The sequence below is a fragment of the Triticum aestivum genome, chromosome 1D (assembly GCF_018294505.1).
Source record: "Triticum aestivum cultivar Chinese Spring chromosome 1D, IWGSC CS RefSeq v2.1, whole genome shotgun sequence".
Lineage (NCBI taxonomy): Eukaryota > Viridiplantae > Streptophyta > Magnoliopsida > Poales > Poaceae > Triticum > Triticum aestivum.
The window spans coordinates 11,819,876-11,844,582 of record NC_057796.1 but is presented as its reverse complement, the minus strand read 5'-3'; the positions used below and the strand labels follow the sequence as shown (position 1 = coordinate 11,844,582).

The 24,707-nt window shown below is 43.8% G+C and overlaps 1 long non-coding RNA gene across 1 annotated transcript; it reads right to left on the bottom strand.

Annotated features, from left to right (window-relative positions):
* Window positions 1-19,481: 19,481 nt before the first annotated feature.
* On the bottom strand, window positions 19,482-21,533 carry LOC123179927 (uncharacterized). The gene is made up of 3 exons (XR_006490613.1): window positions 21,189-21,533; window positions 20,960-21,014; window positions 19,482-20,617 (listed from the first exon to the last, which is right to left on the bottom strand). It is a non-coding gene; the product is annotated as an uncharacterized lncRNA (long non-coding RNA).
* Between the last annotated feature and the right edge of the window lie 3,174 nt (window positions 21,534-24,707).

Sequence of the window (24,707 nt, the reverse complement as noted above, 5' to 3'; positions counted from 1 at the left end):
TTTGTAACAGATGAATTTTCGTCCGAAACCCTGATACTTCGAAAGAGATTTTCCATTTTGTTCACGAAGTGCATCCAGCTTTTGCTGTAACCCTCTCAACTTTTTAGCACATGCTATGTGGGTGAAATGATGATACCATGCCAACTTTCAACCTTTTCAGATCTCATTTGTATGGCTTTTCAATTTCAGGGTCATTTAGCTCAAAACAATCCGTCACTGCATGAAAAATAACAAATGAATTCAGAAAGGGTTGAAAATTGATGATGTGGCTTTGAATGGTGCATTTTGAACACACAAAAAGTCTGGAGTTCAAATAAGTTCAAGAAAATGAAATCCCTTTGTAACAGATGAGTTTTCCTCCGAAACCCTGATACTTCGAAAGAGATTGTCCATTTTGTTCACGAAGTGCATCCAGCTTTTGCCGTAACCCTCTCAACTTTTTAGCACATGCTATGTGGGTGAAATGATGATACCATGCCAACTTTCAACCTTTTCAGAGCTCATTTGTAGGGCTTTTCAATTTCAGGGTCATTTAGCTCAAAACAATCCGTCCTGCATGAAAAATAACAAATGAAGTCAGAAAGGGTTGAAAATTGATGATGTGGCTTTGAATGGTGCATTTTGAACACACAAAAAGTCTAGAGTTCAAATAAGTTCAAGAAAATGAAATCCTTTGTAACAGATGAGTTTTCCTCCGAAACCCTGATACTTCGAAAGAGATTGTCCATTTTGTTCACGAAGTGCATCCAGCTTTTGCCGGGACCCTCTCAACTTTTTAGCACATGCTATGTGGGTGAAATGATGATACCATGCCAACTTCAACCTTTCAGAGTTCATTTGTAGGGTTTTTCAATTTCAGGTTCATTTGAAATGCTTTTCAATTTTAGGGTCTTATAGCTCAAAATAATTAGTAAATGCATGAAATAACAAATGAATTCAGAAAGGATTGAAAAATGATGATGTGGCTTTGAATGGTGCATTTTGAACACACAAAAAGTCAGGAGTTCAAATAAGTTATAAAAAATGAAATCCCTTTGTAACAGACGAGTCTCCGTATGAAATCCTGATACTTTGAAAGAGATTGTCCGTTTTGTATACGAAGTGCATCCAGTTTTTGCCGTAACCCTCTCAACTTTCTTGCACATGCTATGTGGATGAAATGATGATACCATGCCAACTTTCAACCTTTTCAGAGTTCATTTGAAATGCTTTTCAATTTTAGGATCTTATAGCTCAAAATAATTAGTAAATGCATGAAAAATGGTGCATGAAAAATAACAACTAAAATAAAATAAGTAATTAGAAACAAAATAATATAAACTTTATTAAAATATATAAGTAGAAACAAAATAAAATAAACTTTAAAAAAATTATGAAACTAAAATTAACAAAGTATTTTCTGTTCAAAACATTATAAGAAACCTCTAGTATTATTGAAACTAAAATTATATAAAATTGATGCAACTAAAATTATCGAAGTATTTTCTGTTCAAAATCATTAAAAGCAATTTTCATAAAGAACTTTGTTTGTTAGAAACTTTAATAGCAAAAAGAATTATGATAAAGTAAAATAAATAAGTAATTAGAAACAAAATAAAATAAATGAATAAGTTTTTTGTTGTAAGTAGAAACAAAACAAAAAAGAAAACAAAAGACATGCAAAAAATAAAAAATATGCCACCTACTGGGCCACCACGGCCTGAATACGACTAGAAACCCATCGATGGGCAAGGATTCAGGCCCGCAGAAGGCCCAGTAAGCCCATCAGGCATAGCAGTGACAATTAGGCCCGTAAGCCTGCAATGGAGAGGAGCTCGAGAGGGGTGCGGTAGTGGGGCTTATAAACCACTGCGCGCCCTTCTCAACTAGCGAGGTGGGACTAAACTTTCGACACGGGCGCAGGAGCACAAGGCCTTTGGTCCCGGTTGATGGCACCAACCGAGACTAAAGGTGTGCATTGGTACCGGTTCGTGGCACTAACCGGTACCAATGCCCCCCCTTTAGTCCCGGTTGGTGCCACCAACCGGGACCAAAGGCCGCCGCCTTTGGTCCCGGTTGGTGGCACCAACCGGGACTAAAGGTCGCATTCGCCCCGGTTGCTGTCAGGAACCGGGACCAATGCTTCGTCTATATAACTAGCACTTGTGAAAATTTTCATTCAGTTCGCGTATTCCCCGCCCCGACGACGCCGCCAGGCTGCCCCTCTGCGCCTCGCCGTCGCCGTCATCGCCCCTGCCTCCGACGCCGTCCCGCGCCACCCAGACGCCGTCCCGCGCCGCCCAGACGCCGTCGCCGCCCCGCGCCCCCCTGCCTCCTCGTCGCCCGTCGCCGCGCCCCTCACCTCCGTCCCCTGCCTCCTCGTCACCCGTCGCCGCGCCCCTCATCGTCGCCGTCGCCGCCCCCTGCCTCCTCGTTGCCCATGGCCGCGCCCCTCACCGTCGCCCCCGTGCCCTGCCTCCTCGTCGATCGCCGCCCCCTTAGTGAGCTCATATGAATTTTCCTAATTTAGATGTGTAGTTAATTGAGTTGTTGTAATTTGTTCATAAATGAATATGCAAAAGTTAGAATTTTTTTTCTGTTCATAGATTTTTTTGTGATATTATTGTTGAATATGCAAATGTTTGTGTGTTCATATATATGCAAAGAATATGTCAATTTTTTTTATAGAATTTTTATAATTTTTTTCTGTTGTAATTTTGTTCATAGAATTTTTATCTTGTTCATAGAATTTTTATGATTTTTTTCTGTTGTAATTTTGTTCATAGAATAAGAAGAGAAAGTGTTTAATAGAATTAGTTAGAAAAATAAGAGAACTAGTTAAACTAGTTTATTTTTAGTAAGTACTACTTTATTCTATTTATAGTAAGTGCTTAGTAGTTGAACTAGTTGATTTAATAAAACTAGTTTATTTTACTATAGAAGTAGTTTATTTTTAGCAAGAAAATTAATAGAACTAGTTTATTTTTTTAGTTAAAGCAATTATTCCCGCATCGACGTCGACGATGCCAATCCCGCATCCTCGTCGTCGACTCGGCAGAGGAGGCCGGCTTGATCAGAGGGGCCATGTCCGGGACAGGGCTCCGCCGAGCTGGTTTTGGGAGGTGCTACCTTCCGGGGGGCGTAGGTTGGTGAGGAGCCAGCCCGTCATTGACCGATCCTTGTTTGGTGGCGGTCGCGTGGGCCAGTGATGGTGCCGAGGCTTCCGGACACCGCGGAGGTGGTACGTCACCGTGTCAGCGAGGAGGACGAGCACGTCCGTCGCTACATGGTTGCGTTGGAGTGCAGGTTCGACAATACCTGGCAGGTTCTTCAGGGATCTCACTGGAGCTATGATCCTGTGATGGTTCCTTCTCTTTGGGTATCCACCGCCCGCGCCGATACCCGTTGGGCGCTACGGTTCTAGCTATACTAGCGATGCTATATGTATGATAGTATTCGAGGTGTATTAGTGATAATATTCGACGATGTACGGACGCATGGAGATGATGTAGTTTTGCTTATAATTGAATGCATCCTAATTTGAATACTACTTTATTTTGTGATTTGATTTTGCTTATTGAATGCTCAAATTGGAAAACTACTCCTACTTTGAATGCTAAAATTGGAGAGCACTATGCAAGGCATATGCATATGATTAGTTGATAGCTTATAGGGTTTTTGTTTTCGCAGAAATCTAGGAGCCCCCATCCATCATCCCCGCCGTCGTCCCCGTCACCGACCCCCTCCGACCTCGAGGTGGGACCAGCCACGAACCGGTTTTAAAGATAATTAAACGATATTTCGGGTTGACTTTAAGTCTATTGAGTCTCCACCATATATGAGAGGACGAAGAATCCCGACTGTTGTCGTGGGGGTAGCTTCTCCTTCGTTCCCGTGTGCTATACAATTTGGTGTAATGCACTCGGGAACGAAAGGAAGGAGCTACCATCACCGACGGTCGCAAATGTCTGAGAGGAATCAGTGAGGGAGAGTTCCACCATATATATATGAGAGGACGGAGAATCCCGACTGTTGTTGTGGGGGTCGCTTCTCCTTCGTTCCCGTGTGCTAGACATTTTGGTGTAATGCACTCGGGGACAAATGAGGAGCGACCATCACCAACAGTCGAATGTATACACCACGTGAGCTGAGAGTTTTCAAGAAAAGACTCGACAAACCGATAGTCAACCCGTGATGGATAATAATGATCTAACTTAGGTTTTTTAGTACATATATTTAATTGTAGACGTTTAATATTTGAATTATGAACATAGGAAATGTCGTACTCGGACGACGAAAGTCTCCTGTGGGAGTGCGACTGGTGCCACGACGACCGAGGTCTGTGCGACAGGCCTCACCTGGACGAAGATCGGCGCTTCAGTATTAAGCTGGAGGAGACCTTCGATGTTGAAATGGTACGCAACGACGACAAGTGTTATTTTTTCGTAATTAAGCACGACTTCAACTATTTCAACGTGTACTTTTCATCTTCTACAATTCGACTAGCTTATCCCATGCCATGCAAGACGCTACATCTTGGAGAGGATGGGTTTTGAAGACCATGAAAGTATGGAAACAAAGAAAATTCACCTAAGGACCCATCATGATATAGATTTTGAAGTAAATCTGTATAATTCTGAGAGCGTAACCCATTTTGGTTGCAAAAATTGGGAAGCATTTTGCAAGATGTATGGTTTTGATGAGGGTATGCTTGTCACCATGGATCTTGGTGATCCTGACATCGAGCAAGACAATATGGACATTTGGGTCCTTGTTGATACGCCTCCAATTCTACCGCTATGTGAGTTTCTCAAACATAGTTATTAGCTAATTTATATTGTTCATTTCAAAATAGTTGACAACTTATTTTCATTGACAGCTTATTTTGATTGTTCAAACAATGTGCGGAACATGGTAGACAGAACCTACTACACCGATGGCTCTGAGTTAACTTATAAGGAGAAAACTCATATGGTCGGATTTTGTACTGATCTTGAGAATTACAATATCTATTGTAAAACTCCTCCACATTATGGTCAATACGTGCCACTAGTGCACGTGTTGAACTACGGTAACTACTATGGAGATACCCTGGTAAGATTTCTTACTATTACGACATCCGTGCATCTTTTGCATACTTCTAAAACTAGTACATCATTGCTAACTATGAAGTTATTACTATGTTTTTCAACAGATAATCCCAGAGGATTGTGTGCCTCATTTGATGTATCAGAATGGTAGCCTTGATGTTTTGAACATACAACCAGGTCATCCTACGAATCTCAACTGTCCATACCGGATTTCTAAAAGAAGTGGAGACATGAAAATCAAAGAATGGAAAAAATGTATGGACAGTCGCAAGGAGGTTCTTGGAAGCAAAAGGAAGCGAAGCGCAAAAATTGGAGACAGGATGATCTCCATTCTCCATAATGGAGAGTCGGGGTCTATATTGTTTTATGCTATTTTACCTTAAAGAGGGTATTTAGGTCCTACCTAATACTGATGATCATGTGCTAAGAACAATTAAGTAGGGTTGGTTCGATGACTATGAGGATGATGATCGTATGACTTGTTATTAATAACGAGTAGAAGTTGTATGATGATGATTAGTAGGACTTGTTATTATGATGATGCATGATGCGGGCATGAAGAGTTATTATATATCAGTGGGTGAAATGAACATGGATTGGAATGAAGTGAAGGCAACAAGCATGTGGTGCATGTCGAAAGTAGTACTAATCCAAACTTGATCAAGTTAGGATTAATATTACTTTCGACATGCACCACATGTTGCCTTCACTTTAATCTAAGCCATGTTTAGGCATAGCAGTAGTGTTGGTAAATCAAGCATGGAAATAAGAGAGGACAGTTCTCTCTGTTAGCTAGCTTACACACCCTAAATTACCCCCTAAACCCTCCCCCCTTTCAAAAAAAAACAAAAACCCCAGCCACTGAAATGCTGACGCGTGGATGCCTTTTGGTCCCGGTTGGTGTCACCAACCAGGACCAAAGGCCCTCATGCCTGGGCTGGCCGCAGCGGCCACGTGGAGGCCCATCTGTCCCGGTTCGTGTAAGAACCGGGACTAAAGGGCTAGGGCATTAGTAACGACCCTTTAGTCCCGGTTCAACAACCGGGACAAAAGGCCCTTACCAACCGGGACAGATGACCCTTTTTCTACTAGTGACTCTTAATCTTATCCAAAAGAACCTCTTTTTGCTTGTCAAGTAATTTATCCTTCCTCTTGCAAGATGAAGTACTGAGATTAGCAATCATGGTCACATATTCAAAAAAAAAATTCCTCAACGCCCTTGCAGCATTTCGAAACAGCAACAACTACGAACTGCAGTGCGTGGGCAAATCAATGGATATAGAAAGCATATGGTTTTTCATCTCGAATTAAATTCTGAAGGCCATTGAATTCTCCTCTCATATTAGATGCCCCATCATACCCTTGCCCTCGTAGTCGTGCAACAACTAGACCGTGTTTAGCAAAAACCTCCAACAATGCCTTCTTTAAAGAAGTAGATATTGTGTCTGGAACATGCTTAATACCTAAAAAGCGTTCAATAGTCTCTCCTTGTTTGCTCAAATACCTACAGAAAGTCATATAGTTAGTTGACCACTCTACATAGAACAAAATGATCAAAAAGCACATAGACACTTCAAAAACTTAAACATGTACCTGATTACCACGGCCATTTGTTCTTTCACAGATATACCTTCAACTCCTTGCTTCAAGAGAATCCGTAGTTTGTTCTTCCACTTATTCAGTTTGCACCAAATTTTCATGCTCTACTTCCACCGAACTCACTTGATTTTGATGAGTGGCATGTGCCGAAACATTGACACTTTCACGGGTACTTGGGTTCGATTTTGAGCTGCTGCCACTACCAAGCACTTCAAAATATCTTTTCAAATCTGCAATTCAGAACCAGAGTGTTCACAACATTAATATGTCACTACAATCTGCTTGGATTTGAGGCTTCAAGCTACTGTTAAAATTTGCTACAAAATTTCAGGAAATTTGAGAAATCACCTCCTCCCCTTTCCTTTGGATTTCCTACTTCGGGCAATCTGGCCGTGACTGCGCCGGCCAGACTCATAAGTGGCCGGACGGCCGGACGATCGGACTGCTGTTGCTACTGCTAGGCGCCTAGGCCCCGGCTGGAGACGCCGCTTGCTGCCGCGGTGCCACCGCCCTCTACCCCTACCCCCACCCCACCCCCGACAACCGCCGCCGTTGCCTGCCCTGCCGCTGACTGCCCCACCGTTGCCTGCCCCTCCCACTCCTGGCGACCTGGCCAGCCGCTGCCGCCGCCGGTGCTAGCTTACACTAGTAGAAAAAGGGTCATCTGTCCCGGTTGGTAAGGGCCTTTTGTCCCGGTTTTTGAACCGGGACTAAAGGGTCGTTACCAATGCCCTAGCCCTTTAGTCCCGGTTCTTACACGAACCGGGACAGATGGGCCTCCACGTGGCCAGTGCGGCGAGCCCAGGCAGGAGGGCCTTTGGTCCCGGTTGGTGGCACTAACCGGGACCAATAGGCATCCAGGCGTCAGCATTTCAGGGGCTGGGGTTTTTGTTTTTTTTGAAAGGGGGGGGGTGGGGGTTTTGGAGGGTTAATTTAGGTGTTTCATATATTGTGTTAGCTAGCTAATTAATAGAGAGAAGTGTCCTCTCTTATCTCCGTGCTTGGTCGACGCTACGTACTATATACGTATAGAGAGGACTAGACACACTAGCTAGTAAGAAAATGAAGAAAATAGAAGATCGTCATGAACATATGCATACAGAGAGAAGTGATATCGACCACCTCTCCTTCTCCGAGAGATTTGTCGAACAACAAGTTCTCGTATATCTATCCGACACTACTGGCTACATATATACAATAATTATCTCTTACAATATAATCTCCTAATTATATACGAAGTCAAGGTCCACATGGTATTCTCCGTCTTCAACGATCACGTGGTCAAGGAAGAATGCCGCCAATTCCTTTTGAATTGCTCGCATACGATCTGGTGCTAGGAGTTCATCTCGCATCTGAAAGATCTAATTTGAAGAAGGGGGTCAATACATATATATATGAATAAATGAAACTCAACACAAATGATGGTAATAAAATAAAATTGTGAATATTATTGCTTACGTACTTCATATTGTTCGTCAGAGTAGCCCCGCTCACAGGTCGTGTGGCGGATGGACTCGCAAACGTAGTATCCACAGAAATCATTCCCTTGTTCCTGCCACAACCACTTTACAAGAAATAGAGGTCAATCAAACTGATAAGCAAGCATGCTAAATGGTATTGATGAAACTAGCGCTTGAATCACTAGGAGATGCGCGGAACATGCTACTATAGTACTTACTTTCGGGTGTCTAAATTGCAGCTTCTTCGGCAGTCCCGGAGCTTTTTTGGTTAATTTTCTCCAAACCCTGCCAGACAAAGAAAACAATTACTTGATATCAGGAAATGAACAAAGTTGCTGATATGGTCGATAATGATCGATTTAACTTACTTCTCAAGCATTTGAGTCATGTCCGCATAGTCCTGGGGATCTTTTCGTCTCGAGTCTAAGACGGTTATTACTCCCTGCTCAAGCTTAATCTCTAGGAGAATATAGTGGAAGCTGCGCACGCATGCATAAGTCATCAATTACATTACTATAACCTGGACTAATAAGGGAAACCGAAAATGCACAAGACAGTAACACTCACTTGAAGTTGTAAGGAAAGAGTATTATCTTTGTTTTCATTTATTACCAACGATCGTAGCAAGTTGGCCTCGGTATTTTCGGCATGATATTTAACCTCAGTTGCATCTATGAGATTTGTGTTAATGAATCCAATATCACCGATTTGTCTTTTCTTCAATTCGGCGATCTTCAATCTGCATAATATAGTGAGGATAATTATAAATACATGCAATGAAAGAGCTGACCTATATAGAGAGACTTAATGACAGAAGTAGTACTACTTACAGACAGTAGCAAGTGACCGTTGATTTATCGAGGGCCTTTTGATTGAAAAACTGGAAGAACTCCTCAAATGGAACATTCAACAGTTCAATTCCAACGAGGTCATGCTCCTCTTTAACTCTCAGCATCAAAGTATCTCTCCCCCGAGACTCTGCAGGTTTTCATGTACCAATCATGTAATCTTCACATCATCGTTGTTAGAGATCTTTCATCTTTGACGAGAGGCTTCCCGTAATGGTATTTGTGTTCGTCCACCTCCAAGAAATCATAATGTACATCTTCGGGCAGGTAATCTCCAAGATTGCTATAACCGGCCACCATTTTCGGATCATTAGCGACGATGTCGCTAGACACCTTGAGCGGGGGGCACGATTGGTTCGCTTGTTCGCCGAGCTGGGCAATTTTTTTCCCAGCTCGTCGTTCTTTTAACCTTTGATCACTTACAGTACTTCCTGACCGCTCTGCTTCGGCAAATGTCTTTCCAATAATGCGCTCATAGTTGCCTTTCGGCGAAGACTTTGGCGGTTTTGTCAGGGAAGCCAGAGTGCGCTTCGCTTTCACCGGATCTACCTTCTCCTCTGGAGGTGGATGTTTCTTTGCTTTCACCCCTTCAAAGAAGTTCGTCACTTCGGCTCACACGATCTTCGTGGTTTCCTCCTCAGTCCTCTCGTATGGTAACTTCTCCGGAGTCTTCAGAGAAGGACCGAATCTGTATTACCTCCCGCCTCTGGCTGTACTGCTAGACGCCCGCAGAGCAGACGGAGCGGCTGCGGCTGTCTTCTTTCCTTGCTTACGAAGCGGAGGAGAAGGACTACGATGCGCCAGAGCAGCCGGAGCGGCGGCGGGTCTCTTCCGCCCTTGCTGACGAGGCGGAGAAGGAGGAGGCTGGCTGCTCCGGCGCGCCGGCGCAGGCGGAGAAGGAGGCGGAGTGCCGCCATGCGCCGGAGAAGGAGGCTGAGTGCCCTGATCACTCGCCGGAGGAGGAGGCAGAGGAGGAGGCGGAGTGCCGCCACACGCCGGAGAAGGAGGCTGAGTGCCCTGATCACTCGCCGGAGGAGGAGGCGGAGGAGGAGGCGGAGGAGGAGGCGGAGTGCCCTTACTCGCCGGAGGCGTCCAGTTCGGAAGGTTGATGAGCTCCTTCCGCCATAGGCATGGAGTCTTTAGAGCAGAACCCAGCGGAGTCTCCCCTTCACCGGTAGGGTGGTCAAGCTGGAGGTCCTCAAATCCCTCCGTTATTTCATCCACCGTCACCCTAGCATATCCTTCTGGAATCGGTCGACAGTGAAAAGTTGCGCCGGGTTCAGCAGGTCGAACAGAGCCGACAGCCGCCTTGACTTTGAAGTTCTCCCATCGCGTCATAAGGTGGCAATGTTGAGACTCCGTGATAGCATCCACGGGGTAGCTAGCAGGAGCCGTCAAGACATGCTCCGGCTGAAGCAGCTCGGTGGAAGCCACGCTGCTTCTCCGCTGAGATGGCGGGGTAGCTTCGGGGGTAGTTTCGGCAGGCCGATCGCAGCGAGCTACATCTCGTTCCTCTAGCGCTTGAACCCTTTCGTGCAGCTTCTGAATTTGGGTCTGCTCCACTTTTTTCCTCCTCTCCTGGCATTTGTAACCGCCTGCGTCCGAAAAACCAGCCTTCCACGGAACGGAGCCTGGCGTGCCTCGTGTCTGTCCAGGTTGCTCAGGATTCCCGAGGGCCATTGTGAGCTCGTCGTTCTCTCTGTCTGGAACAAACGTCCCTTGGTGCGCTGCATCGATATAGTGCTGAAGCCTCTTGACTGGTATTCTCATTTGCTCGTCCGTCCAAACGCACTTCCCTGATATAGGGTCCAAGGTTCCGCCAGCCCCGAAGAACCAAGTCCGGCAACGGTCTGGCCAGTTCATTGTCTCTGGTTCGATCCCTTTATGAAGCAGATCATTCTCAGCCTTGGCGCACTTAGGCCGGGCTTTGAGGTAGCCACCTGACCCCGTGCGATGGTGAAGCTTCTTCTTCGCAGCATTTTTCTTGTTTGTCGCTGACAACTTCTTACTCTTTTCCGATGTCTTGTGGGCCACAAATGCGGGCCAGTGATCTCTGATCTTCTCATATTTGCCGATGAATTCTGGTGTCTCTTCTTTGCCGACAAACGTTTTCAGCTCATTCTTCCACCTCCTGAATAGGTCTGCCATCTTCTTAAGAGCATGAGACTTGATTAATTGCTCTTTAACTGGCTTCTCCGGATCCTCCTCTCGCGGTAGGGTGAAATTTGCCTTCAGCTCAGTCCAAAGATCATCTTTCTGCATATCATTGACATAAGACACCTCAGGGTCTTCCTTCTTAGGCTTATACCATTGGTGGATGCTGATCGGGATCTTGTCCCTAACAAGAACCCCGCACTGAGCAGCAAATGCTTCCTTTGTCCGGATGGGTTCAATCGGTTGGCCGTCGCGCGCGATTGCTGTGATCTCAAACATTTCATCTGAGCGCAACTTTCTCTTCAGGCCTCGTCTCTTTATCGAAGTTGTGCTCGATCCGGAGGGCTAGAAAAAAGAAGAAATACGAGAGTTAATTAATATGTGTACATACCAAAACAATGAATGCATCAATTAGCTAGTCAGCACAGGCTTAACTAATATATTTACCTGGCCGGACTCTGTTCGGTCACCGGAGCCGTCACCACGGGCTCCTTCTTGCACCAGCATTGGGTCACCGGAGCCATCATAATCATGTCTTTCCTTCTCCACTCTTCGATCACCGTAGCCTGCTTCTTCACCCTGTTCTTCCAGACCATCGTTGTCGTTAAGATACAACAAGACATCACCTCCGGCTAAGATTATATCCCCCAACACCTCTTCTGCTTCCTCATCTCGTCCGTGCTCCATTGTTTCTGCAAATATTACAACATGGCAATTATTACACAAACATGACAGCAGGTGGATATATTAGTGCAAACGTAGACCTAGCTTATTCCGGGTTTGGGGTGGCCTCGGCAACGCTTCAAGGGTAGGGGCGCGGCGGGAGGGGGTAAGAGACCGACATCTTTTTTTTCTAGGGTCTGGGTGTCCTCGAGAGTTTTGGTCGAGCGAGAGGGCCGGGGGGTGCTCTCGTGGTATAATTTATCACGGTCGAACTTATCCGGGAGGGGGTTATATCGACAACGACGACATACATACATGGGAAAATAATGTTATCGGGGAGGGGGTAGGTCGAACCCCCCCTCGTGTTGAAGTTATCGGGAGACGGGGTATATCGACAACGACATATCCGATAAAAAATAAGAAGACGAAGAAGAAATAAAAAGAGGAGAAGAAGATATTAATAGAGGAGAAGATTAAAGAAAAAAAAGAAGAAGAAAAAAGAGGATTCTATTTTCTCTTCTTCTCCTCTATTCCTTTCTTCTTCTCCTCTTCTTTTTCTTCTTTTTTCTTCTTCTTATTTTCCCTTTTCCTCTCCTTCTTTTTCTTCTTCTTCATTATCTTCCTAGCTAGATATATAATACTTTTCTAAAAATGTAACTTTTGCGTATATAAAACTTTTTCTTCTTCTTCCTTCTTCATTCTCTTTCTTCTTTTCCTAAATATATAAAACTTTTCTAAAAATGAAACTAACCTAAAATGTACCCAAATGTACTAAAAATCTAACTTTTATATGCACAGAGAACATACATACATATATACATTTTTATAAAAATGCAAAAAACAAATCATCATATATATGAAGAAAAAATCTGAAAAAAATATCATATATATGAAAAAAACACAGAGGAAGGCCGGCGGCCGGACCGAACGTGGCGGCGTCGGGACCGGTACCAATGCACCCCCTTTAGTCCCGGTTGGTGCCACCAACCGGGACCAAAGGCCTTGTGCTGCTGCGCCTGCGTCAAAAGTTTAGTCCCACCTCGCTAATTGAGAGGGGCGCGCAGTGGTTTATAAGCCCCACTGCCGCTCCCCTCTCAAGCTCATCTCCATTGCAGGCTTACGGGCCTAATTGTCACTCCTATGCCTGATGGGCCTACTGGGCCTTCTGCGGGCCTGAATCCTGGCTCATCGATGGGTTTCTAGTCGTATTCAGGCCGTGGTGGCCCAGTAGGTGGCATATTTTTTTTCCTGTTTTTTTGTTTTCTTTTTTGGTTTATTTATTTTGTTTTGTTTCTACTTACAACAAAAAACTTATTTATTTTATTTTATTTTGTTTCTAATTACTTATTTATTTTACTCTATGATAACTCTTTTTGCTATTAAAGTTTCTAACAAAAAAAGTCCTTTATGAAAATTCTTTTTGCTTTCAATGAATTTGAACAGAAAATACTTCGATAATTTTATTTGCATCAATTTTATATAATTTTAGTTTCAATAATACTAGAGGTTGCTTATAATGTTTTGAACAGAAAATACATTGATAATTTTAGTTTCATAAATTTTATTTATGTTATTAATGTTTATTTTATTTTGTTTGTACTTATATATTTTATTAAAGTTTATATTATTTTATTTCTAATTACTTATTTATTTTATTTGTTATTTTTCATGCACCATTTTTCATGCATTTACTGATTATTTTGAGCTATAACACCCTAAAATTGAAAAGCATTTCAAATGAACTCTGAAAAGGTTGAAAGTCGGCATGGTATCATTATTTCATCCACATAGCATGTGCAACAAAGTTGAGAGGGTTACGGCAAAAACTGGATGCACTTCGTGTACAAAACGGACAATCTCTTTCGAAGTATCAGGATTTCATACGGAAACTCGTATGTTACAAAGGTATTTTATTTTTTAAAACTTATTTGAACTCCTGACTTTTTGTGTGTTCAAAATGCACCATTCAAAGTCTACCTGTACCCCGCCTCCTGACAGATTGACCCATTTGCACTTAAACAAAGGGACCTTAAAATCATGTCCGTAGTCAAGTTCCCATATGTCCACTATGTAACCATAATATGTGTCCTTTCCCCTCTCGGTTGCTGCATCAAATCGGACACCGCTGTTTTGGTTGGTGCTGTTTTGATCTTGGGCGATCGTGTAAAATGTATTCCCATTTATCTCGTATCCTTTGTATGTCAATACAGTCAAAGATGGTCCCCTGGACAACGAGTACAGCTCATCAAAAACAGTGTTGTCACCTCTGAGACGTGTTTCCAACCAACTGCTGAAAGTCTTGATGTGTTCACATGTAATCCAGTCGTCACACTGCTCCGGGTGTTTGGAGCGCAGACTGTTCTTGTGTTCATCGACATACGGGGTCACCAAGGTAGAGTTCTGTAGAACTGTGTAGTGTGCTTGAGACCAAGAATGCCCGTCCCTGCATATTATTGAGTCCGCTCCTAGCGTGCCTTTTCCAGTCAGTCTCCCCTCATACCGCGATTTAGGGAGACCTATCTTCTTAAGTCCAGGAATGAAGTCAACACAAAACCCAATGACATCCTCTGTTTGATGGCCCATGGAGATGCTTCCTTCTGGCCTAGCGCGGTTACGGACATATTTCTTTAGGACTCCCATGAACCTCTCAAAGGGGAACATATTGTGTAGAAATACGGGCCCCAGAATGACAATCTCGTCGACTAGATGAACTAGGACGCGCGTCATGATATTGAAGAAGGATGGTGGGAACACAAGCTCGAAACTGACAAGACATTGCGCCACATCACTAGCCTTGGTATGATTTCTGGATCGATCACCTTCTGAGAGATTGCATTGAGGAATGCACATAGCTTCGCAATGGCTAATCGGACGTTTTCCGGTAGAAGCCCCCTCAATGCAACCGGAAGCAGTTGCTTCATAATGACGTGGCAGTCATGAGACTTTAGGTTCTGGAACTTTTTCTCTGGCATATTTATTATTCCCTTTATATTCGACGAGAAGCCAGTCGGGACCTTCATACTGAGCAGGCATTCAAAGAAGACTTCTTTCTCTTCTTTCGTAAGAGCATAGCTGGCAGGACCTTCATACTGCTTCGGAGGCATGCCGTCTTTTTCGTGCAAACGTTGCAGGTCCTCCCGTGCCTCAGGTGTATCTTTTGTCTTCCCATACACGCCCAAGAAGCCTAGCAGGTTCACGCAAAGGTTCTTCGTCACGTGCATCACGTCGATTGAAGAGCGGACCTCCAGGTCTTTCCAGTAGGGTAGGTCCAAAATATAGATTTCTTCTTTCACATGGGTGCGTGTCCCTCAGCGTCATTCAGAACAGCTAGTCCGCCAGGACCCTTTCCAAAGATTACGTGTAAATCATTGACCATAGCAAGTACATGATCACCGGTACGCATGGCGGGCTTCCTCCGGTGATCTGCCTCGCCTTTGAAATGCTTGCCTTTCTTTCGACATTGATGGTTGGTCGGAAGAAATCGACGATGGCCCAGGTACACATTCTTCCTGCATTTGTCCAGGTATATACTTTCAGTGTCATCTAAACAGTGCGTGCATGCGTGGTATCTGTTGTTTGTCTGTCCTGAAAGGTTACTGAGAGCGGGCCAATCGTTGATGGTTACAAACAGCAACGCGTGCAGGTTAAATTCCTCCTGTTTGTGCTCATCCCACGTACGTACACCATTTCCATTCCACAGCTGTAAAAGTTCTTCAACTAATGGCCTTAGGTACACATCAATGTCGTTGCCGGGTTGCTTAGGGCCTTGGATGAGAACTGGCATCATAATGAACTTCCGCTTCATGCACATCCAAGGAGGAAGGTTATACATACATAGAGTCACGGGCCAGGTGCTCTGATTGTTGCTCTGCTCCCCGAAAGGATTAATGCCATCCGTGCTTAAACCAAACCATACGTTCCTTGGGTCAGCTGCAAACTTAGCCCAGTACTTTCTCTCAATTTTTCTCCACTACGACCCGTCAGCGGGTGCTCTCAACTTCCCGTCTTTCTTACGGTCCTCACCGTGCCATCGCATCAACTTGGCATGCTCTTCGTTTCTGAACAGACGTTTCAATCGTGGTATTATAGGTGCATACCACATCACCTTCGCAGGAACCCTCTTCCTGGGGGGCTCGCCGTCAACATCACCAGGGTCATCTCGTCTGATCTTATACCGTAATGCACCGCATACGGGGCATGCGTTCAGATCCTTGTACGCACCGCGGTAGAGGATGCAGTCATTAGGGCATGCATGTATCTTCTGCACCTCCAATCCTAGAGGGCATACGACCTTCTTTGCTGCGTATGTACTATCGGGCAATTCATTATCCTTTGGAAGCTTCTTCTTCAATATTTTCAATAGCTTCTCAAATCCTTTGTCAGGCACAGCATTCTCTGCCTTCCACTGCAGCAATTCTAGTACGGTGCCGAGCTTTGTGTTGCCATCTTCGCAAGTGGGGTACAACCCTTTTTTGTGATCCTCTAACATGCGATCGAACTTCAGCTTCTCCTTTTGACTTTCGCATTGCGTCCTTGCATCGACAATGACCCGGCGGAGATCATCATCATCGGGCACTGGTTCCTCTTGATCTTCAGCAGCTTCCCCCGTTGCAGCATCATTGGGCACATCGTCTGGTTCCTCTTGATCTTCAGCAGCTTCCCCCGTTGCAGCATCACCGTATTCAGGGGGCACATAGTTGTCATCGTCCTCTTCTTCTTCGCCGTCTTCCATCATAACCCCTATTTCTCCGTACCTCGTCCAAACATTATAGTGTGGCATGAAAACCTTGTAAAGCAGGTGGGTGTGAAGGATTTTTCGGTCAGAGTAAGACTTCGTATTCCCACATTTAGAGCATGGACAACACATAAAACCATTCTGCTTGTTTGCCTCAGCCAGTTCGAGAAAATCATGCACGCCCTTAATGTACTCGGAGGTGTGTCTGTCACCGTACATCCATTGCCGGTTCATCTGCGTGCATTATATATAATTAAGTGTGTCAAAAACCATTAGAGAACATCATTAATAGATAATTAAGTGACCAAATTAATAGAAGTTCATCATCACATTAAAACCAAAGTACATACATAGTACTCATCTAACAACATATAGCTCTCCAGAGCATCTAATTAATTAAACCATACATTGAAACTATGTAAAACATTTCAATGCGAAAACAAATGCGATCATAATCGCAACCAAGGTAACAATTGATCCAACGACATAATGATACCAAGCCTCGGTATGAATGGCATATTTTCTAATCTTTCTAATCTTCAAGCGCATTGCATCCATCTTGATCTTGTGATCATCGACGACATCCGCAACATGCAACTCCAATATCATCTTCTCCTCCTCAATTTTTTTATTTTTCCTTCAAGAAATTGTTTTCTTCTTCAACTAAATTTAACCTCTCGACAATAGGGTCGGTTGGACTTTCCAGTTCACATACCTCCTAGATAAATAAAATCTATGTCACGTTGGTCGGCATAATTTTCATAAACAATAAATGAACCAATAGTTATAAAGATAATATATACCACATCCGAATCATAGACAGGACGAGGGCCGACGGGGGCGGATACCAAAACCATCGCACTAATAACAAGCAATAAAATAGTAAGAAAATTAGACAAGTATCTATCTAAAGTAAGAATTTTTTTCTTTCAGAAAGAAGATAAGAACAAGAGGCTCACCACGGTGGTGCCGGCGACGAGATCGGCGCGGGCGATCGACGGCGGTGAAGACGGGAATGGGACGTTTCGGGCCGCTAAACCTAGACAAATCTCGAGGAAAATGGAGCTTTGAGGTCGAGCTTCGAGAGGAGAAAGCTTAACTAGTGTGGCTCGGGCATTTCATCAAACACCTCATGTGCATAGGAGGTGAGCTAGAGCACCACAAAGCCCTCCCCTCGCCGGCCAGAGAAAAATAGAGCACTGGAGTGCTACTCGTGGGCGAGGGGTATATATAGGCACCTCATTGGTCCCGGTTCGTGGCATGAACCTGGACTAAAGGGCAGCCTGTGGTCCCGGTTCAAGCCACCAACCGGGACCAATGGTGGTGGGCCTGGACCGAGGCCCATTGGTCCCGGTTCGTCCCACCAACCGGGACCAAACGGGCCAGACGAACCGGGACCAATGCCCCCACGAGGCCCGGCAGGCCCCTGGCCTCACGAACCGGGACCAGTGCCCCCATTGGTCCCGGTTCTGGACTGAACCGGGACTAATGGGCTGACCCGGCCTGAACCAAAGCCCTCTTTTCTACTAGTGTTAGGGATTAGGGTTGGGGAGAGAACAGAGTGGTCGAGTGTGTTGCGTTGCATCTCTGCTCGCTCGCGTGGACGCTCGAACCTGGCTGGCTGCCTCGTGTGGACGATCGAACGTGGCTGGCTGTTGGCCCATCTGGCCACTCGCTGCGTCGGGCCGTCGGCCCATCACATATTAACAGCGACGAGGCAGTGTATTCTGCTAGCGATCGATGCACATTAGTTATAAATTTTTTTTGCTCAAAATTAAGGTATGGCAGGCGCCATACCCTGCCCACCGGGGAGGTCCACTAGTGGCGTCTAAAATTGTCAAGGGACATGTGGAGGTGTGTCTCTGGCAGATCTCGCAGTATTCGGTCAGTGGTTGTATTTGGTTGATCCGCTCGGATCCGGTCTTCGTCCGTCTACGTTAGTGTGTCTTCAGGTTGGATCCTTCCAATCTATGCTCCTCTTCATCGGCATCGGTTGCTACTTTGGTCCGCTTGTCTTATGGGCCTTAGCACATCTACTTCTCAACTATTTGCCACTTCAAGTTTTGCCTGATTCCAGCGAGAGAGGGGTGATGACTGCGGCGCGCCTTCGGCTCACTTCAGTGCTTATAGTCCTGAATGTAATTTTTATTATTTATGGCGTTCGTTGTACTGTCAAGATTGATGATGAATAGATCAGAAGTTTTCTCGTAAAAAAAAAATAGGTAGGTTTGGGATTTTTTCCTCGCAAGGGTGTCACTCAGATAGATGGCTGCACTTCTTCTTCGAGTCAGTCTTCCGGACTCCGATCCTCCCCAAGTTCATCCACCGGGACGGATTAACAGAGCTCCAATGTAGATTCCCACTACCTCCTCGGGGCAGTGATGTTAGGATTTCTGGTTGTGCGTATGCAACGACGAGATTTTTTGTCAGGTCCTTTAGATCGATCCAAGGGTTCAACAAGGATGACTATGGCCCAGGGGCACGGGCACGAAGACTTCTCGGTTGTCATCGACAAGGTCAAGTCGGCCTCGTTATGGAAGCAATGAGAGTGGCGCTTCGGTGGCTCGTTCTAGCGTCGGCAGTGGTTTGCTCGATGGTCCACAAATCTCGACGCATTTTCGATAATGTTTGGGCTGCTTTATACTTCCGATGAACTTTTATAATAGACTAGATGACCTGTCGCGCCATTTGGCACGCGAGACAAATTTGAAGCAAGAACTAAAAGAGATTACTTTGCTTTTTTTGGTAGCAGACGATGTTGATGTATACTCTTTTGCGAAGTGTCGTGGATCTGTATAATTTTTTCTTCTCATTTGTAATGTATGTAACCGATAAAATTGACGCAAAAGCCCAATTGAAACGAAGAACAAAATGCAAATGTTTGAGTTTGCAATTAGAAGATTCAAGTAGCTATATACGCAGGTGGCACAATAAAATGCACTAGACATGATAATATAGAGCATTGTGTCCAGGAGCACTTCTTAGTGATAGTGGCCAATTACATCATATACTCCCTCCGTCCGAGGTGATGAAACCTGCCTCCGCAGGTGATCCAATCCAAATCATGCCAGGCCGATGAACAAAAATGGCATGCAACATCACCTAACACACACATCTGAGCTGAAAATCAATATTTCTTTGGTTCTCAAAAAGGGACAGTACCAGCAACAATGGCTGATGATAGCTGCAAGCAAAGCAGTATGCATCAGCTGGGAGCAAAAACCACGGTTGCACTTTCATATTATTAACAACAACAAGGAATTGGAAACTCGTTAACTTCAAGTATACCTGAAAAGAAAACACGTAGTTCAATCTCATTTCCTCACCTCCCAGAACATTGTAGTCCAAAAAAGGGAAGCACAATAAATAAAATAAATAGGAAAACAACATAGAAAGGCGTTGCCAAGCATCCAAGATCCAACTTTATGCCTACACATAATAAGAGACAATTGGATCTCTATTTACATAAGTAAGCAATGACTACCCGTCCTCTGGTTTAGTAGTAACCCACTCTACTTACTTTGAAAAAACACAAAATTATTGCATATTTGCCTTTTTCCTGAGACCATTTGTATTTGGGAAGCATTTAACCCGACCTAATCGGGAAGGAGCTGCAGTTATTCATTTCTGTACTTGCTAATTCATTCCAACATGCGTAATAGCCAATTAAACCAAATCATCCAAAAGATATGAGATAATTTTCTCCACTGTGGTTGTTCTATAATAAAGAACATGATGTAAATACAAATAAAAGCATTCTGATCTCCTTCAATGCCCTAAATTGCAAAAAATTAATGGGACTACTCAACTTGTTATCTTTGACTGGAACTAAATTATAGAAAAATAAAATCACATGACTTGCATAGATTAATTCTCCCATGTCAGCCTTTTTGGATTTTCATCAAACAACCTGTAGACATAGAGAAACCAAATCTAGAAAAACAAAATGAGAAGCTCTGTGAGTAGGGGACTGGAAGAGAAGGGGAGGAATAAATCAGTAAGAAGAGAAGGGACCTGAAGTCGACCTGCAACCAGGCGAACGCTCGGCTGCTCCTGCTTCTCCTATTGAGTGCTTCTCCTGTTGAGCACCTACAACAAGGAAGTCAATGGCGACACAACCATGTGAATACCACATAGAGTATGTACATGAATAATAGATACAACATAAGAAGATATGACAAGACCATGCTATGTATGCAGTTAAAAATAAGTGTTATGTTATCCGTCATTAAGTCCTAATATAATATCAGTATACTTGTATGTATGATATGCTAAATAAAAGTTACAGAGCTTATTCCATTGAGCTATGTTTCCGGGAATAAGTTAACTCCTTTGGTCCTTTGATATTTATCTACTGACAAATTGTATCGCTTCACATACAGTAAGTGAAAAGAAATGAGTAAGGGGTGTATGTATCACTCGGTGGCTTACCCCTGTGTTAACAAGTTGAGAGCGGATTCCTCATGAACTTGAGGGACTTGCTCTCCTGTCACCGACAGCACACATGCATAAAAAATAAACAAAAAGCGTCCATGAGTGGCAAAGTGCAGGTAACAGCAGTGAATGTAGAGTAGGAGCAAAACCAAACCTCCTTCTCCTAGGAGCAAAACCAAAAGGGTCAGGGAAGAGAGAGAGGGCACGGGGGGGAGAGGGGGAGCACCTGCGTGTGAAGGGGAGGTTGGCCTCGCCGGCTTCCGCCCCTCCCGCTCCAGACCGGGAACCTGGGAGGAGGTCAGGAGAGGTCACCCCAAACAAGATCTAACTCGGTGCTATTGGGAAAATGATCCCAACTGATCACTGAAAAGCTCATAAAATCTCCAGATTAGGAGAACAAAGCAAATGCTCATTTTAATTTACTGAATAACTTTTAAAATTTCCCATGAGAAGATCCAAACAACCACATTATCAAATCAGTGTTAGAAATTTTTAGTGTACAGTCAGTGAATGTGCATACATGATTTATAATTTGCTGAAGCATATAACCTGATAACCATATTCTGATTACGGAAACATACCTACACCACAGGCTTCTTAAAACTGTATTAGTAAGAAACGACAGAGCAACATCTAGTTGTGCAGGGTTCTTAATCTGAAGCGACATAGCAAGGAATACTTCAGATCAACAGCATAAGGAGAAACAAGCACTAAAACAACTGAAAGGGGACGTCAAAGGGCAAATTCAAAATATTTTCTCATCAATGATATGAGGCATAAGAGACACATACACACAACCAAGATATAGATGTTGAAGATGTTCAATTATCTGTCAATCTTAGTAATTGGTTTACTAACCACCAGTACATGAGGTCTGTCAATTATTTATGGAACCTGTCCATTTCAGTCGCAATGGTCAGAGTGGCCAACGTGCGTTAGCCTAAGGCTCCATATCCCAATTCTGGAAATAAATGTATGACGCGCTATAACTATATTATTAAGCCTCTCACCAATTGATTCTTTCCTATGTGGTCATCTAAACACCCGTTAATATATTAGGACAAATAACGACAGAAGTTAGAAGGCTCTTTATGATATTTTAGGACAATCATCCCTGCTGTCCATGGAGACGACCTGAGCCCGATCTGGACCAGGCGCCGTCGATGGAGGAGGGAGGTGGAGGGGCTACGCTGAGGGAGAGGAAGAGGAAGAGAAGGAGGCGGCGGCTGCGGCGGCTAGGAGGCCGTCCACGCTCGGTGAGAGGGAGTAGGCGGCTGGGTGGAGAGCAAGAGGAGGCGGCTGAGGTGCTGCGGGAGAAGGCGGCCAGGGATCTGCGGGCTCGGGAGGAGGAAGCGAGCGAGGGGAAAGGGAGAGGAGAGGATGCTGGACGCGGCGAATAAAAGGAGACGCGGCTGGTGCCGCTAGTTGGGCGCACTAGCTCGTCCTTTATATGTTCAATCTGAGTCCTTTTCGCAAACTAAAGAATAACCAGGGCATTTTGATTAATAACTTCAATGCGAATGTATTGGTGTAATGGATGGGAACTATAAAAAAGGAAAATGAAACAAAAAAAAATGAAAAAGAGAGAAATTCGTGTGTTAACTAGAAAAATAAAAAATTGCTAAAAATACTACTCCCTCGGTCCAAAAAAGCTTGTCCCTCAAATGAATGTATCTAGCACCAAGTTAGTACTAGATACATCCATTTGAGGGACAAGCTTTTTCGAACGGAGGGAGTATATTATTTTGAAAATATTGCGGCAAAAACCATGTTTATACTAAACGGATGCAATTATATATTGTACTCAATGGATGCGATTATGCGATCATTTACAACATGTGCAAAAATTACAAGTTGGTTGTTTAGTAAATTACACAATTTCTTATCATTGTGTGATATTTGAAAACCACTAACACAATTGCCATGCATTGGTACGAAAATATAAAAATATGAGGAGATAAGTCATTTATGTACATTGGTGTCCTGCTGCATTTATGTATTTATTCACGATTAAAAAGGGCAAAAATACAACGAATTATCATGTGACATGAATTGGAGAATCTTAAGCAATCACATTCGAATGTTGAAATGTAAGGTACTAGGCATTAGTAAGTTGACTACACAAGGTTATGGATCAGGAGGATCGGATCTATCATCGCTTTGGAATAAAAGTATTGTTCACTCTCTTGTGCTGTGATAAAGATGTGAAATAACTTGGTTGGAAAGATAAAGTAACACAACAGCATAATTTTGTGCTGGAGTTGCATTTTATAATTATTATTTGTGTCTTTTGTATATGTTGTCCCCGCATGTCGCTAGTAGTGTACTTGTTTATTAGTGTTAGGTATCACATGCTAGTATGATTATTATTTTTATTTACATTTCCCACATGTGGATCCGGTGTTTTTTGCCGGTCGAGATTTCCAGTAACCGACCTGGTACTGGAGTTACCACTAGCGACCGAAAAATGTTTCCACAGTTCAAATGATTTGATTTTTGAAGTTAAAACATTATAACACCTTAAATTAAATATCGTGATATCGCTAAAACCTGATGGTTTTGTCCTAGTTGTTTTGCCTGCCGACCCTCCTCGGTCAAGGTGGCAATATTCCCCGTGGGGGCGGGTACCCGCGGGGACTTATCCATCATGTAGCGGGGATGGGGGACAAATTCACCCCATGGGTATTGTCTTGTGGGTACTCATTAGTCTCACAGGGCGGGGATGGGGATAAAATTTTCCCCGTGGGGACTCCATGGATATCCGAAAAACTATGCCGCGTACTACAAATACACAATATATAAATTAATACCTAGATATTTCACACAATTATTTTTCTCCACCTCTCACAACAACTATGCCCTCTCCAATCTTACATATCCTAGTCAGTTTTGAGATCCCCATGGATACCCGACGGGTACCGGGTACCCGATATTGACGAGGATGGGGGGCGTTTTGTCCCCGCGAAGCTTCACGGGGCTCACGGGTATGGGGATTGGTGGGGATCGGGGCGGGGATGGTGGAGTCATCCCTGGTCATCCCCGTCTCCGTTGCCACCTTGACTCCTCGGAGAGGTTGCGGGTTCAACATGCACTTCCACTGATTTCTTGCACTTTTTACTCTCATTGCATGTGGGTCCATCAAGCTGAAAGAAACTAAGTAGTGCAGTGCAGAGGACTCGAACCAGAGATGTGATGGATGGAGCGAAGCGCAGAGACAATTGTAGCACAAACTATTTTGTCAGTCATTTGGATAGCAATTCCATTTAACTGATGAAAGAAAATCTTTGATTTTTTTGCTCAAATCAATTCTGACGGTAAATAACCGAGATTTCTGAGAATTTATGAAAACCAGTTATTTCGGCCCCTATCAGAATAAAAAACGGAATCGAGAAAGAAAAACTTGATGAGGATAGAGGTTTATTTGTTTATTGGTGATGGTTGTTGGTCCCACATGTAAACTCAGCATCAACTCCAATCCTTATAAGCAAGGTCATACCTTAGAATCCAGGGGCCCGGTGCAATATATAAAATTAGGCCTTTTAAATAGAAATACTAATCCCCTGTAAATATATATAAATTGTCTAAAAAACTAAAAATATATAGAAATACTAATTATGAAATCAATATATTACTACTTATTCGGCATACAACTATTAAACATAATATTCTCTATAATAATGCAAGGGCAATATATGATGAGAAGAAAAACTGATGGATGAGAGCGGAGCATATGAATCCATTGCTA